The sequence below is a fragment of the Dendrobates tinctorius genome, unplaced genomic scaffold (genome assembly GCF_039654945.1).
Source record: "Dendrobates tinctorius isolate UK_male_01 unplaced genomic scaffold, ASM3965494v1 ptg000111l, whole genome shotgun sequence".
NCBI lineage: Eukaryota > Metazoa > Chordata > Amphibia > Anura > Dendrobatidae > Dendrobates > Dendrobates tinctorius.
This window is the reverse complement of record NW_027361779.1, coordinates 19,277,790-19,294,439: the sequence shown is the minus strand read 5'-3', so window position 1 is coordinate 19,294,439 and position 16,650 is coordinate 19,277,790. Positions and strand designations below refer to the sequence as shown.

Here is a 16,650-nt window from a genome sequence, read left to right as displayed (position 1 = left end):
CCGACGTCCGTCATTGGATGTGAAGGGGTTAAAAACACTATAAAAAGTGTAGACAATGTACCATTTTGCTAGAACACAGTAGAGAATAGGAAAAGTAGTCGAAAAGTGGAAGTGTTAACCATTCAATCACTCCTATTTGCTTTTGAACAATGAAAGCAGCAACCTGATGCCTGACGTTCTGAATATTAAAGAAGCACTCTCTTCAAAGTTTTTATCCTCTTAATATATTACAGTCTTCATATTATGTAGCACTGTGTACTTACAATTGCTCATTTTGGTTTTCTATCCAGATAATTCTTCTGTGTCTTTGCTCTATGTAGAAACAGGATTTCTCTTGACCCTGTAAAAATCATTGCCCTCTTTAACCCCTGACCCCACTGTTCCCTCCACCCTGCCATTGACTTCTTCATTGACTGATGAGTCAGTCATACAGAGAAAATTGACTACCTGTTTCTATGTGGAGCTTAGAAGGATTCAGCTAGTCAGTTTTTAATCACATTATGTAATAGACCTAAAGAAAAACAGAAGAATTAGCTGGGTAGAATGGCCAAAGGAGCAAATGTAAGTACAGTGCTATATAATATGATTGCAATATATTTAGAGGATACAATTTTGATGGAAATGCTTCTTTAACAGAAATGATCAGATCATGCAAAATTAAAATTCACCTGATTGTGTGTTTTATACCGGGAAATTCAATTCGAACAGAGTTATTCTCCACAAATAGATTGTCCCTTACTATGCTCTGGGGGCCCTCCTGACCCCAGAACATAATGTAATATGTAAAAAAAATATCGATTTTCTCATCTCACCATTCACTTCTCTGGCCCCTTCACGTCTCACTGTCACCCATCCAGTAAACGACAGATCTTCTGATCTCTTCCACTTGTGCTGAAATCCCCAGACCTCTCACAATAAACCAGGTCATCTGGCTCAAATGAAGCCCAGGAGGGTTCTATGAAGGAGCGCAAAAGCTCACAACGTCATGGTCATGCATACCCAAAACCATCTGAGACCTCATCAGAGCCTCATGTCCAGGCTCAATGTGAGAGGCCTGGTGATTGAAGCACAAGTGCTGCTGATCAGAAGATGAGAAGCGAACAGGTAGGTGACTATAAGAAGCATAAGCCCTCTTTCACACATCCGGTTTCAGGGTTCCGGCGGCGTGCGGCGAAAAGCCGTGCCGCTGGAACCGGCCTGTAGCGCTGACACCGGATGGGATGCGTCGCCGGATGCAGCCTGGATAAAATTTAAATTAGCCGCAGCACCGGGCGATGAGAGCCAGCTGTAGAGAGGGGAGCTGCAGCGATGAGAGCCATCTGGATAGAGCGGGGGATGAGTGAGTCAGACAAAGAAAGGTATGGAAGGAGAGGGAGAGAGAGAGAGAGATACAGAGAGAGAGAGAGAGATACAGAGAGAGTCTTGTGCTTGCCGGGCACCTGTGGGGTTAAATCACACAGTGTCCGGGCATGCGCACTTTAAAAAGCCGTTCCGGCGCTGCCAAAAAACGTTGCAGGGAACGTTTTTTGCAGACGCCGGATGGCGCATTTTTGCCATATCCGGCACGATGCGGCGATCATTACTTTCTATGTGACAAAACCGGATCCAATTCCGGATCCGGTTTTCACACTTTTCGCCGAATCGTGCCGGATTCAAAAAGACGGATGTGTGAAAGTAGCCTAAGGGGCAAAGAGGTAAGTTGTGAGGTGAGTATAAGGATTTTTTATAACTTTTTGATGGCTTTTGGTTCAGAAAAATGGCAACTTTTTGCTAAATAAGCACAGGAGAAATTTTCAAAAAAATCTGCAGTTTGGTGAATGGGGATTTTTGTAAACTTTGAGTAGAATTTAATTTTACTCAAATTCATTCACTCATCTCTACTTATTAACACCTTTTTTGTTTTGTAGTAGTTTTGTTCAATCTCTCTCCAAGGTTGTTTATCAAAAAATACTAACACATAAATTAAACTGTTATTAAACATTGCTGACCTTTTATTTTTTTCTCATAAGTTTGTGAAGATTTCATTATTGAGAATAGCAAAACTTTAATAAAATAGTTTATTGATTCAATGAAAATAAATTTGTCAAATGCATGGAGATGGTTTTATTGACCTAAAAGACAAGGTAGGTGCACCTAGACCACTGGTATAGGTGAGAATAAATATTTCTAGCATTCCATAATGGGAATTAAGAGAGTCTCTAAAACAGTACTGCAAAACACAATGAATTGATGGTTAATTGATTTAAAAGTCAGGAGAAGACAGTATGTACTGTTTTGTTTGGGGGTAACACAAGGGATTAAAATGGGGCAAAATATATGTAATGTGGTATAGAAAATTAGCCGTGGATGAGGTACTGGTCTTCCATGAACTGGCTAGTACATGAAGATAAGGATCATTGCTGGGTATGTGGGCTTTGTCTATGCGGCTGCTACACCCTTGCAGGCTGCATTATGCTGTTTACCTTGGCTGCCCAGGACCAGATGGTGTAAAGTTCAATGAGGGACACCACCACAACCATATAGAAACAGACTTTTACTGAACATCAACTTGATGGGGGTTATGTACAATACATAGTGGGTAACTTCATGAATGTTTCCTCAATAACGTTGATCATCTTCACACATGGTTTCTCTTCGTCTTCCAGGCTTACTTGTTTTTGTCCCCAAGTCCCTCTGGCTTCACCATAACCCAGCACTGTACTACAGTTCAGTAAGTGAGAATCCTATCCTCAACCCATTGTTCAGCATCTTCCATTATTTTAGGAGAACTAGTTTGCCACTATGACCATTACTTAAAGAGAACCTGTCAGCAGGATTGTGCACAGTAACCTAAACACAGTGTCAGGTCTGCACCATTATACTGATTAAAAAGATACCTTGGTTGATGAAATCCATCTTATGGTTGTTTTTTAATCTTTATTTTCAGTTTTGAGCTAATGACATGCATGTGCTTTAGGGAGGTCTGTGGGGGGTCTTCATGTGGTGCTCTGATTAGCTACTCATAATGCAGACTGCTGACAGATCACTGATCCCTCAGTGACCTGCCCCCTAGTTTACATAATGAATATATGCGCATACTGAAGAAAAAGAAAACCCTCCTGCAGGCAGGCACCAGCCAAGGCACCTACTCTGCAGCATAATCGCATGTTTACTGTCTTAATAATTTTTCTTAAGGTTATCCAGTGCAAAAAAGGCCTCAATTTTAAATTGGTGCCCACCATGCCTGCCCAGTAACAGTTATCGGTGTATATAGAGGTGATCCAATAACTGCTATTGCTCAGGCACCGATGGCGCCATCTTGCTGGGGAAGATGAAAAAAATTTCCTCCTCCAAGATGGCACCACCCACACCTGCGCAATAGCAGCTTTCGGCGATCGCCAACAGCTGCTACTGCGCATGCATAGGCAGCGCCATCTTGGAGGAGGAAATTTTTTTCCTCTAAAGATTTTCTCAAGATAGTACCGCTCGCACTCAAGCAAGGAAAAGTACTGACAAGCACTTTCACAGCTTGAAAACATGAGGAAAAAAAGCCACAAGATGTAAGAATTGCTGCCATGCATCAGGAGGCAACTTGACCATTGTCTTAATCCCCATAAACTGAAGCCTGAAATTCTTGTGATTATTTGAAAAACTGGACTCTTAGAATGGTTATGTTAATATCAGCCATTTTGACATTGATTTTCAAATCGTCCTGAAATCTAAGAGAACTGTGTATTAATGTATGATGTTTTTATTGTGAAATCTGGTAATACATCCACGTTAAATGGCGCATCCACCTACAAAATGCAACTTATCCATCAAAAAAGAAACCCACATATGAATATGATGATGGAAAAAAAAATAAAAAATTATTGCCCTTGGAAGCTTGCACTTAAGAAATTAAAGAAAAAAGCAATGAAAATCCCTGAGTCAGGAAAAAGTTGTTTTTACCTTAAAATAGTGTACCATGCACAAATGCCTAAGAGAAAATTACAAATTACTCTCTAGTTCTTTTTGCACAGGACTACATTAATTAATTGCTGAAAAAAACAATACACGAATATAACAAGACCAGAGGGACCCAAGTACTGAATTATCTCTTGAAATGACTGTAAGTATTTGCTCTACATATAATTAGACTTTATGAACATTTTGAAGATTAAGATTGTACTGTTTGTGTGTAATTATAAACATTTTTTTTCCCTCTGGTTTAGTGTTATTTACTACATTTTTAAATGCTTAAACAATACTATAACTATTTGTCTATCCCGTGGTGTCGGCACTCCCTCTCCTCGCTGTTCTTATGTGGTGTTGTGACAGCTGCAGCTAATCTCTGACTTCCTCTTCATGATCGATTTGTCTGAAGATGGGACAGTTATGCCAGCGCTGTTTGGGTCACGTTTCACAACACCGCACAAGAACCCCGGGGAGAGAACGTGCCGTCATGGCAGGAATGGCGCCAGCACGGGAGGTGAGTATAAGCTGTATTATTTCATGGGGTCAAACATTTTGATCAAGAAGGGGTTGTCCTGTAGAGGACAACCCATTTAAATGGGTTTTCCATTTTAGTAAAAAATGTTTATACAGTATAAAAAAATTTCAAGTAAACTGTACCATAAACTGTGATTTTTTTTTTTTTTTCCTTTTCATGTTATCTTTTTCAACCTGCAACTCTACTCGATTACATTGTCATGCAGCAGAGACAAGGCCTGTCACTAAATTAGCAGGCTCCACTAAGTATCCAACCCTCCTACCCCTCTGTCTTACTTCCTGGCTTTCCATCTTTCTTTTACCTGTGCTGCTTTATCTATAAAATGGTAAAATAATTTTTATTATTCCCTTTTTATTCCATCTCACCCTTTCAGGCACACTGAATTCTCTATTATTGTTATGTTTTGTAGGTGTTTGTTCTCTCTCCTCTCAGCATGATCTGCCACTCTGCGTATGATTAGTCATATATGGCACCGTCCTGTATTCCATAGTGTCCACTGTTACTATGAACAGCTTTGTCCCATTGTTACATAACTAGCTATGAACCCGTTCTACGCACAGGTGGCGGGCATTTTTATTGGTATGTGGTCTGCCATCCTGGTATGTGCTGCACCACTCATCCCTATCATGATATGCACAGTGCCCTCACCCCCCAATCCTGGTATGCATGATCCTCTCACCCCCCAATCCTGGTATGCATGGTCCTCTCACCCCCCAATCCTGGTATGCATGGTCCTCTCACCCCCCCTATCCTGGTATGCATGGTCCTCTCACCCTCAATCATGGTATGCATGGTACCCTCACCCCCATTCCTGATATGCATGGTCCTCTCACCCCCTATCCTGGCATACATGGTCCCCTCACCCCCCTATCCAGGTATGCATGATCCTCTCACCCCCCCAATTCTGGTATGCATGGTCCTCTCACCCCCCTATCCTGGTATGCATGGCCCTCTCACCCTCCCATCCTGGTATGCATGGTCCCCTCACCCCCCTTTTGTGGTATGCATGGTCCCCTCACACCCCTTTCATGGAATACATGGTCTACTCACCCCTAATCCTGATATGAATGGTCCCCCTCACCCCTATTAAGCTGCACACATTAAAAAAAACATTTATACTCGCCTTTCTTCCCTGTGTCCAGCGCTGTCCTGCTCTGGGCGTGTTGTGGTGCTGGATTCGGTGCCTGCACAGTCCTCGCTTTCCACCTCCATGTTCTTGAAGACACACTGCAGACTGACTGAGCAGGCGCCGATTCATGTCTGGAGTGGGCGTGTTGTGATGCTGGACTCAGCGCATGCGCAGCCCTCACTTTCCGCCACCATGTTCTTGAAGACACACTGCAGTGTGTGCTCAACAAAATGGCGGCGGTAAGCGCAGACTGCGCAGGCGCCAATTCCGGCGCTACAACACGCCACTCCAGACTCCTGAAGACGCAAGACCCCGCCGTCAACAGCCTCACCAGGTTTGGTAAGGTGTTGTGGAGATCGCGGTATGCGTTCAGTGCTTACGCATTACTGCGATCTCCTGGGGGTCTGCGTCACTCTGTGGGGGATGCGTCACTCTGGGTCCAGACTGCGCAGGCATGTCACACTTGCGCAGTCTATAGAGGCGTCAGACAGAGTGGCGCTTAGCCCGTTATATTATAGATATCATCTCTTGTTATTTATAGTATCATCTTTTACATAGCATATTCTCTTGTTACTTTTGTGATTAATAGCGCCCTCTCTTTATTACAGAGTCCTCTTTTATTAGACATGAAATGAATGCTGGTTGAGCAGCAGACAGCGTCCAGCAGGTGATAAAGTTCAAAACATCTTTATTTTGCCATACACAAAATGCAACGTTTCAACTTGTGACAGCTCTTTTTCAAGCTTCTTGTGCATGGCAGAATAAAGATGTTTTGAACTTCATCACCGGTTGAACGGTGTCTACTATTTTCCTGTGCATGCCATATCCAAGTGGGTTCCTTGGATTTTGCACCTTGCGCCTTTATACGAGAAAATACTCTCATCTGCTCTTTTGACCTTTGAAGAGTGCTGCGAGCTTACCCTACACGTTTAATGCTGTTGTAGAAGCATCTGACCAGAAGACCAGTCCATCAGTTCCTCCTTTAGAAAAGACGCTTTCCCAAATTCTATCAGCAGTCATTTCATTATACAGTATATCTATATACAAGAAAAGATGCTATGAAATATTGACAGGGTGCTATGTAATAAAAAGAGAGCAATATGATTAACAAAAATAACAAGAGAATACGATATGTAAGGAACAGAGTTCTACTTAAAAAAAAGTAGATGATTCATAGTAAGGAATGACGATGTACGTAATGAGAGGATGCTACGTAATAATAATTTTATTTGTATGGCACAAAATATTTTGCAGAACTTTACATTTAAGTAGGGACAAGTACAAATAATTATAACATTAAAAAGTAACACATAGTTCAACAATGAATGGTGGAGTGAAGGCCCTCTTCACAAGCTTACAATCTATAAAAAAATAGGGGGGACATAATAGGTAAAAAGTGCTTGTCGTGTAAGGTCCAGCCATCATTATAATAGGGCATTTAAAATAATTCTTCATGAACTAGCAATTATCAGCCAGCATCTGTCTAAGTACAATTACTAAGTGCATGCATGTAGGGGGTGGAGACAGACGAAGGGAAGGTATGAGATTCTGAGGAAAGTGTAGAAATAGAGAACAGGGAACAGTTAGATTAGTGAAGTGAGATGATAGGTCTGTCTCTGATTTGTTTTTACCCCCTTTACCCCCAAGGGTGGTATGCACGTTCATGACAGGGTCAATTTCTACAATTCTGACCACTGTCCCTTTATGAGGTAATAACTCTGGAACGCTTCCATGGATCCCAGTGATTTCTCATGACATATTGTACTTCATGTTAGTGGTAAAATTTCATTCATATAACTTGCATTTAATTGTGAAAAAAATGGAAATTTGGCAAAAATGTTTGAAAATTTTGGAATTTTCCAACTTTGAATTTTTATGCTCTTAAATCACAGAGATATGACACACAAAAAACTTAAGTAACATTTCCCACATGTTTACTTTACATCAGCACAATTTGGGAACCAAAATTTTTTTTTGGTAGGAAGTCATAAGGGTTAAAAGTTGACCAGCGATTTCTCATTTTTACAACACCATTTTATTTTTAGAGACCACATTACATTTGAAGTCACTTTGAGGGGTCTATATAATAGAAAATACCCAAAGGTGACACCATTCTAAAAACTGCACCCCTCAAGGTACTCAAAACCAGATTCAAGAAGTTTATTAACCCTTCAGGTGCTTCACAGGAATTTTTTGAATGTTTAAAAAAAATGAACATTTAACTTTTTTTCACAAAAAAATTACTTCAGGTTCAATTTTTTTATTTTACCAAGGGTGAGAAGTTGGACTGCAAAAGTTATTGCGCAATTTGTCCTGAGTACAATGATACCTGATATGTGGGGGGAACCACTGTTTCGGTGCATGGCAGAGCTCAGAAGGGAAGGATCGGCATTTGACTTTTTCACTGCAAAATTGGCTGGAATTCAGATCGGACGCCATGTCACGTTTGGAGAACTCTTGATGTGCCTAAACAGTGGAAACCCCCCACAAGTGACCCCATTTTGGAAACTAGACCCCCCAATGAACTTATCTAGATATGTGGTGAGCACCTTGAACCCCCAATGGCTTCACAGAAGTTTATAACGTAGAGCCATAAAATTAAAAAATCATATTTTTTCCACAAAAATTATCTTTTCACCCCCAATTTTTATTTTCCCAAGGGTAACAGGACCCCAAAATTTATTGTGCAATTTGTCCTGAGTACGCTGATACCCCACATGTAGGGGTAAACCACTATTTGGGCGCATGGCAGAGCTCGGAAGGGAAGGAGCGCCATTTGACTTTTTTCGTTGGAATTGAGATCGGATGCCATGTCGCGTTTGGAAAGCCCCTGATGTGCCAAAACAGTGGAAACCCCCCACAAATGAAAATATTTTGGAAATTAGACCCCCCCAAGGAACTTATCTAGATGTGTGGTGAGCACTTTGAACCCCCAAGTGCTTCGCAGAAGTTTATAACGCCCGGGCGTGAAAATAAAAAAATATTTTTTCCACAAACATGATCTTTTAGTCCCTACTTTTTTTTCCCAAGGGAAAGAGGAGAAATTATACTGCAAAAGTTGTCTTCCAATTTGTCCTGAGTACGCTGATGTCCCATAAGTGGGAGAAAACTACTGTATGGGCACACGTCGGGGCTCAGAAGGTAAGAAGTGACGTTTTGGAATGCAGACTTTGATGGAAAGGTCTGCGGGAGTCATGTTGCCATTTGAGAGCCCCTGATGTGCCAAAACTGTGGAAACCCCCCATAAGTGACCCCATTTTGGAAACTAGACACCCCAAGGAACTTATCTAGATGTGTAGTGAGCACTTTGAACCCCCAAGTGCTTCACAGAAGTTTATAACGCCTGGCCGTGAAAATTAAAAAATCATATTTTTTCCACAAACATGATCATTTAGTCACCAATTTTTTTATTTTCCCAAGGGTAGCAGGAGAAATTGGACCCCAAAAGTTGTTGTCCAATTTGTCCTGAGTAACACTGATATCCCAAATATGGGAGAAAACTACTGTATGGGCACACGTCGGGGCTTGGAAGGGAAGTAGTGACATTTTGGAATGCAGACTTTGATGGAATGGTCTGCAGGTGTCATGTCACGTTTGGAGTGCCTCTGAAGTGCCTAATCTGTTGAAACCCCCACAAATGACCCACATTTTGGAAACTAGACCCCCCAAGGAACTTATTTAGATTTGTGGTGAGCACTTTGAACCCCCAAGTGCTTCACACAAATTTATAACCTAGAGCCATAAAAATAAAAAAATCATTTTTTTACCACAAAAATGATATTTTTGCCCCCAATTTTTTATTTTCCCAGGGGTAACAAGAGAAATTGGGCCCCAAAATTTGTTGTAAAATTTGTCCTGAGTAGGCTGATACCCCATATGTGGGGGTAAATCACTGTTTGGGCACATGGCAGAGCTTGGAAGGGAAGGAGCAACATTTCACTTTTTCAACGCAGACTTGGCTGGAATTGAGATCAGATGCCATGTTGCGTTGCATTTGGAGAGCACCTAATGTGCCTAAACAGTGGAAACCCCACAATTCTAACTCCAAACCTAACCCCAACACACCCCTAACCCTAATCTCAGCCCTAACCCTAGCCCTAGCCCTAACCCTAAATTTAAATAAATAAATTTTTTAAAAATTTTATTATTTTTCCCTAACTAAGGGGGTGATAAAGGGGGGTTTCATTTACTGTTTATGGCGGGTTTTTATGTTTGGCAGCTGTCACACGCTAAAGGATGCTTTCATTGTAAAAATAGTTTTTGCATCACCACATTTTGAGAGCTCTAATTTTTCCATATTTTGACCCACTGAGTCTTGTGAGGTCTTATTTTTTGCAGGACGAGTTGATGTTTTTATTGGTACCATTTTCGGGCACGTGACTTTTTTTTATCGCTTTTTATTCCGATTTTTGGGACGTAGAATGAACAAAAGCCAGCATTTCATGAATTTCTTTTGGGGGTGCGTTTACACTGCTCCACGTCTAGTAAAATTGATAAAGTGGTTTTATACTTCGGGTCAGTACGATTACAGCGATACCTCATTTATGTCGTTTTTTTATGTTTTGGCGCTTCTATGCAATGAAAACAATTTTATATAAAAAATAATTATTTTTGCTTTATTCTGTGAGCTATAACTTTTTTATTTTTTCGCTGATGACGTTGTTTGGTAGCTCGTTTTTTGCGGGACAAGATGACGTTTTCAGTAGTACCATGATTATTTATATCCGTCCTTTTGATCGCGCGTTATTGCACTTTTTGTTCGGCAGTATGATGATAAAGCATTATTTTTTGGTTTGTTTTTTATTTTTATTTTTTAAGGGGTTCAATAAACGAGTTAACTAGTGGGACACTTCTATAGGGCAGGTCGTTACGGACGCGCCAATACCAAATATGTGTACTTTTATTGTTTTGGTTTTTTATTTCCAAAAAATGAATTTATTAGGGAATACATATTTTTTTAATTTATTTAGTGATTTTTTTATAAATTATTTTTACACTTTCTTTTTACTTTATTACATTGTCCCAGGGGGGACATCACTGTCATATGTCAGAGCCCCCTCCCCGCCGATGCTTCCCTGATCCTCTGGTACACTACGATCAGGTTTGACTGCAGTGTGCCAGGGGTTAATGTGCCTGGGGTGGTCCGTAACTGCCCCTGACACATAGTGCCGGGTGTCAGCTGTGATAATCAGCTGACACCCGGCCGCAATCAGCGGCGCTCCTCCCGTGAGCACCGCTGATTGCTATGACGTACTATCCCGTCCTTGGAAATTAAGTCCCAGAGCACATGGACGGGATAGTACGTCATATGTCAGAAAGGGGTTAAAGCACACTTAAAAATGAAGGGACTAGGTATTAATTGGATCGTCTGGTGCAGCGAATTCTAGAAAACTGAATGCAGCACAATAGATGTCTTGGAGATGGAAATGAGATGTTTGAATTATGGAGTATGATAGTCTATGTAGTAAAAGATTGGGCAACACAAAATAAGACAGGAACCAATGTAATATACACTCACTGGCCACTTTATTAGGTACACCTGTCCAACTGTGTGTTAAGACTTAATTTCTAATCAGCCAATCACATGGCGGCAACTCAGTGCATTTAGGCATGTAGACATGGTCAAGACAATCTCCTGCAGTTCAAACCGAGCATCAGTATGGGGAAGAAAGGTGATTTGAGTGCCTTTGAACGTGGCATGATTGTTGGTGCCAGAAGGGCTGGTCTGAGAATTTCAGAAACTGCTGATCTACTGGGATTTTCACGCACAACCATCTCTAGGGTTTACAGAGAATGGTCCGAAAAAGAAAAAAAATCCAGTGAGCGGCAGTTCTGTGGCCGGAAATGCCATGTTGATGCCAGAGGTCAGAGGAGAATGGGCAGACTGGTTCGAGCTGATAGAAAGGCAACAGTGACTCAAATTGCTACCCGTTACAACCAAGGTAGGCAGAAGAGCATCTCTGAACGCACAGTGCGTCGAACTTTGAGGCAGATGGGCTACAGCAGCAGAAGACCACACTGGGTACCACTCCTCTCAGCTAAGAACAGGAAACTGAGGCTACAATTTGCACAAGCTCATCGAAATTGGACAGTAGAAGATTGGAAAAACGTTGCCTGGTCTGATGAGTCTCGATTTCTGCTGCGACATTCGGATGGTAGGGTCAGAATTTGGCGTAAACAACATGAAAGCATGGATCCATCCTGCCTTGTATCAACGGTTCAGGCTGGTGGTGGTGGTGTCATGGTGTGGGGAATTTTTTCTGGGCACTCTTTGGGCCCCTTGGTACCAATTGAGCATCGTTGCAACGCCACAGCCTACCTGAGTATTGTTGCTGACCATGTCCATCCCTTTATGACCACAATGTACCCAACATCTGATGGCTACTTTCAGCAGGATAATGCGCCATGTCATAAAGCTCGAATCATCTCAGATTGGTTTCTTGAACATGACAATGAGTTTACTGTACTCAAATGGCCTCCTCAGTCACCAGATCTCAATCCAATAGAGCATCTTTGGGATGTGGTGGAACGGGAGATTCGCATCAGGGATGTGCAGCCGACAAATCTGCGCCAACTGTGTGATGCCATCATGTCAATATGGTCCAAAATCTCTGAGGAATGCTTCCAGCACCTTGTTGAATCTCTGCCACGAAGAATTGAGGCAGTTCTGAAGGCAAAAGGGGGGTCCAACCCCTTACTAGCATGGTGTACCTAATAAAGTGGCCAGTGAGTGTGTATATATATATATATATATATATATATATATATATACTGCTCAAAAAAATAAAGGGAACACTTAAACAACAGAATATAACTCCAAGTGGATGAAACTTTTGTGAAATCAAACTGTCCACATAGGAAGCAACACTGATTGACAATAAATTTCACATTCTGTTGCGCAAATGGAATAGACAACAGATGGAAATTATTGGCAATTATCAAGACACATTCAATAAAGGAGTGTTTTCTGCAGGTGGGAACCACAGACCACATTTCAGTACCAATGCTTTATGGCTGATGTTTTGGTCAGTTTTGAATGTTGGTTGTGCTATCACACTCGTGGTAGCATGAGACGGACTCTACAACCCACCCAAGTGGATCAGGTAGTGCAGCTCATCCAGGATAGCACATCAATGTGAGCTGTGGCAAGAAGGTTTGCTGTGTCTGTCCAGAGGCTGGAGGCGCTACCGGGAGACAAGCCAGTACACCATTAGATGTGGAAGGGGCTGTAGGAGGGCAACAACCCAGCAGCAGGACCGCTACCTCCACCTTTGTGCAAGGAGGAACAGAAGGAGCACTGCCAGAGCCCTGCAAAATGACCTCCAGCAGGCCTCAAATGAGCATGTGTCTGCACAAATGGTTTGAAACCGACTCCATGATGATGGTCTGAGGGCCCGATGTCCACAGATGTGGGTTGTGCTCACAGCCCAACACCATACAGGATGCTTGGCATTTGCCACAGAACACCAGGATTGGCAAATTCGCCACTGGTACCCTGTGCTCTTCACAGATTAAAGCAGGTTCACATTGAGCACTTGCGACAGATGTGACAGAGTCTGAAGACACCGTGGAAAGTGATCTGCTGCCTGCAACATCCTTTAGCATGACCGGTTTGGCAGTGGGTCAGTAATGGTGTGGGGTGGCATTTCTTTGGAGGGCCGCACAGCCCTACATGTGCTTGCCAGAGGTAGCCTGACTGCCATTAGGTACCAAGATGAGATCCTCAGACCCCTTGTGAGACCATATGCTGGTGCGGTTGGCCCTGAATTCCTCCTAATGAAGGACAATGCCACACCTTATGTGACTGGAATGTGTCAGCAGTTCATGCAAGATAAAGGCATTGAAGCTATGGACTGGCCCACCAGTTCCTCAGACCTGAATCCGATTGAGCACATGGAACATCATGTCTTGCTCCATCCACTAACATCAAGTTGCACCACAGACTGTCCAGGAGTTGGCGGATGCTTTAGTCCAGGTCTGAGAGGAGATCCCTCAGGAGACAATCTGCCACCTCATCAGGAGCATGCCCAGGCATTGTACAGGAGGGAGGTCATTCCGGCCACGTGGAGGCCACACACAATACTAGGCCTCATTTTGACTTGTTTTAAAGACATTACATTTCACTTTTAATTTTATGTGTGACTCCAAATCCATGCCTCAGTTGGTTAATAAATTTGATTTCCATTGATGATTTTTGTGTGATTTTGTTGTCAGCACATTCAAGTTTGTACAGAGCAAAATATTCAATTAGAATATTTTATTCATTCAGATCTAGGATGTGTGATTTGAGTGTTCCCTTTTTTATTTTTTTGATCAGTGTACATACATACAGTGGCTTGTGGAAGTATTCACCCCCTTGACATTTTTCATGTTTTTCTACTTCACAACCTGGAATTTCACTTTTTTTAAGGGTTTGCATCAGTCCATGTAAAGAACATGAATTCAACTTCATCAAGTTTTCTTTGCTAAATATATATTAAAAGTACCCATAATGAACACACAATAAGTACAACTATTAAAAAATTACGTTAAATCCCATTTTTGAGAATAAAATTAAGAAGATGGTCACAGTACCTGTGTAGGTCCTATAGGTGGGATCTCAACCTACTCAGGATCCCTGCCTGAGCCACGGAAGTTTGGTACCCTTGCGTCATGACAGTAGTGCCACCACTCAACGTCCGCTTACCCTAGTAATCTCTTGCCCTCCAGCCTCTGAGAACTCTGCAGCTCCTTCAAGGTTACCTTCAAGGTTTCCTTTGTGCTGCCTCTCTGTTTAGTGCCCTCCTTGTCTGGGCTGAGAATTTTGGTGGGCGGCCCTCACTTGGCAGCCTCTGTGGCCTTTCAGAAAAGGTGTGTTTATACTGATGGACGATGTGACACTTTCACTAAGTATGTGACTTATGAAGGTAATTGCTTGCACCAGAAATTTTTATGGGCTTCACAGCAAAAGGGGTGAATACTAGTGATGAGCGACAATACTCGTTGCTCGGGTTTTTCCGAGCATGCTAGGACTTGTAGACAGGCTGAATACATGTGGGAATTCCCTAACAAACAGGCATTCCACACGTCTTCAAGCTGTCTACACGTCTCAAATAATGCAGATAAGACGGTGAAAACTAAATCTCCGAGCACGCCAAAATACTCGGAGGACACCCGAGCAATGAGTATACTCGCTCATCACTAGTGAATACATATGCACATGACATACTTTAGATTTTTGATCAAATAAATTCAATTTATGTCTATATTTTTCTCACGTCACCTCACATACTTAGACTATTCAGTGCTGATGCATTACACACAAATCAGATTGCAAAAATATTTAAATACAGGTTGTATTGTACCAAAATAGGTAAAAAGCCAAGGGGTGAACACGTTTGAAAGCCACTGTGTATACACAGTACATATTACAAATTTAGGGGTATTTTGTTTTGGTGATGTACGCAAATCAAATTGGAAAATAAATTGAGTTTGCTGTGACCTGCAAATTTCTTTTGACACCTGCTAGTAATCGGTATTACTAGCAGGTGTCATAAAGTACATGTATTTTAAATTGTTCAATGATCCGACTTTTTAATTTGATGCACATAAATGTTGAGTTAGTGAACTTTATAATTTATACAAATATGGGATTCTTGTATGGATGTTATTATAAAAAAATTGACTTAGTACAGAATTTGCATTTTTTATCATGTGTAGATTCACAATTCATAAGGGCACAGGGCCAAAGGGAACTGACAACTCAGTGACATGTGACCTCTCTAAGCAATGTCTTTTTGCAAAGGAACTGAAATGGTCCTCTGTTCGGTCACTTTCTTCGAGCACTCAACATCCTTTTCTTTACTCTTCATCAAGGCATCCAATGCTGAGTAAGTCATTGCAACATGTTTCAATCAAGGTGCTGACTAAATGCCCCTTTACATTAGCGATGCACCAGCGATCCGGACCACGATATGACCCGGTCAGGATCGCTGGTGCATCGCTAAATGGTCGCTAGTGAGCTGCCAAACAGGCAGATCTCACCAGCGACACAGCGACGCAGCAGCGGTCGTTACTTACCTTTCAGACATGGCGATGATGACGTCCTCCCAGCAGGAAGCAGCCGACGAGAAATGGACCAGGACGATCTTGCGCGATCTGCGATAGCCAGCGGGGGAGCTGGTCGGAGGTAAGTATCACATGTAGCGATATCGCTAGCAATGTTGCTGCTGCATCACAAAACTTGTGGCGCTTTAGCGATATTGCTAGCGATATCGCTATGTGTAAAGGGCCCTTAAGTCTTGGGCAATGCACATCGTGATGTTACACGTGAAGTAACAATGACATTGTGATATCAGATAATTAAAATAAGCTGGACGTGGTCTCAATGGAGCGCTAACATAAGCCACACCGATAAAGGGGAAAGTGAATGCCAAGTCCAAGGCCGCACCAGCCGCAGACTCTTGATGAGAGATGAAGACTGTGTAGCAATAAACTGCGGTCAGAAGGGCGCCAAGGATGAGGAGGATTGCTTGATGTATTTATTCCACAACGCATTTCGACAGCAAAAACGCTGTCTTCATCAGGTGGGTACATAATTAGATAGGGAGGAGGGGGTATATATATACATAGTGCACCAATCAATTTCAAGAATCAATAAAAACATAAAATCAATATAAAATACCATAAAATCAACATAAAAACAAGTTAATAACAATACCAATAATTGTAAAATATGCATATTATATATTCATCAAAATTTACAATAATTCCAATCATATTTCTACCTTACTGCATTTTCAATGGTAAGAATCAGACCATCGGGAGCTAGTGTACCTAATCTAAATATCCAATAGCTCTCATGATTAATCAAACTTCTCTAACGGTTAGAAGTGGTATAAGGTATTTGATCAATAATAATCAGTTTGAGGTGTTTCGGGTCTTTCTGATGCACTAGGGAAAAATGTTTTGATAAACTATGCAAAACATAGCCGGTTGGTGCTCCCACAGTGGCACCGAAGGAAGCGCATGAAGTCTCTGGCTTGGTCCTGAAGATAGTCGAGGCACTGTC

The 16,650-nt window shown here is 41.9% G+C and overlaps 1 long non-coding RNA gene across 1 annotated transcript in view; it reads left to right on the top strand.

Annotated features, from left to right (window-relative positions):
• The first annotated feature begins 439 nt into the window (after positions 1-439).
• LOC141100944 (uncharacterized) overlaps positions 440-16,650 on the top strand; it is a 30,595-nt gene continuing 14,384 nt past the window's right edge. Inside the window, exons 1-3 of the long non-coding RNA XR_012234822.1 lie at positions 440-561; positions 2,646-2,710; positions 3,988-4,090. This is a non-coding gene — a long non-coding RNA (uncharacterized lncRNA). The remainder of the gene's footprint in view (positions 562-2,645; positions 2,711-3,987; positions 4,091-16,650) is intronic.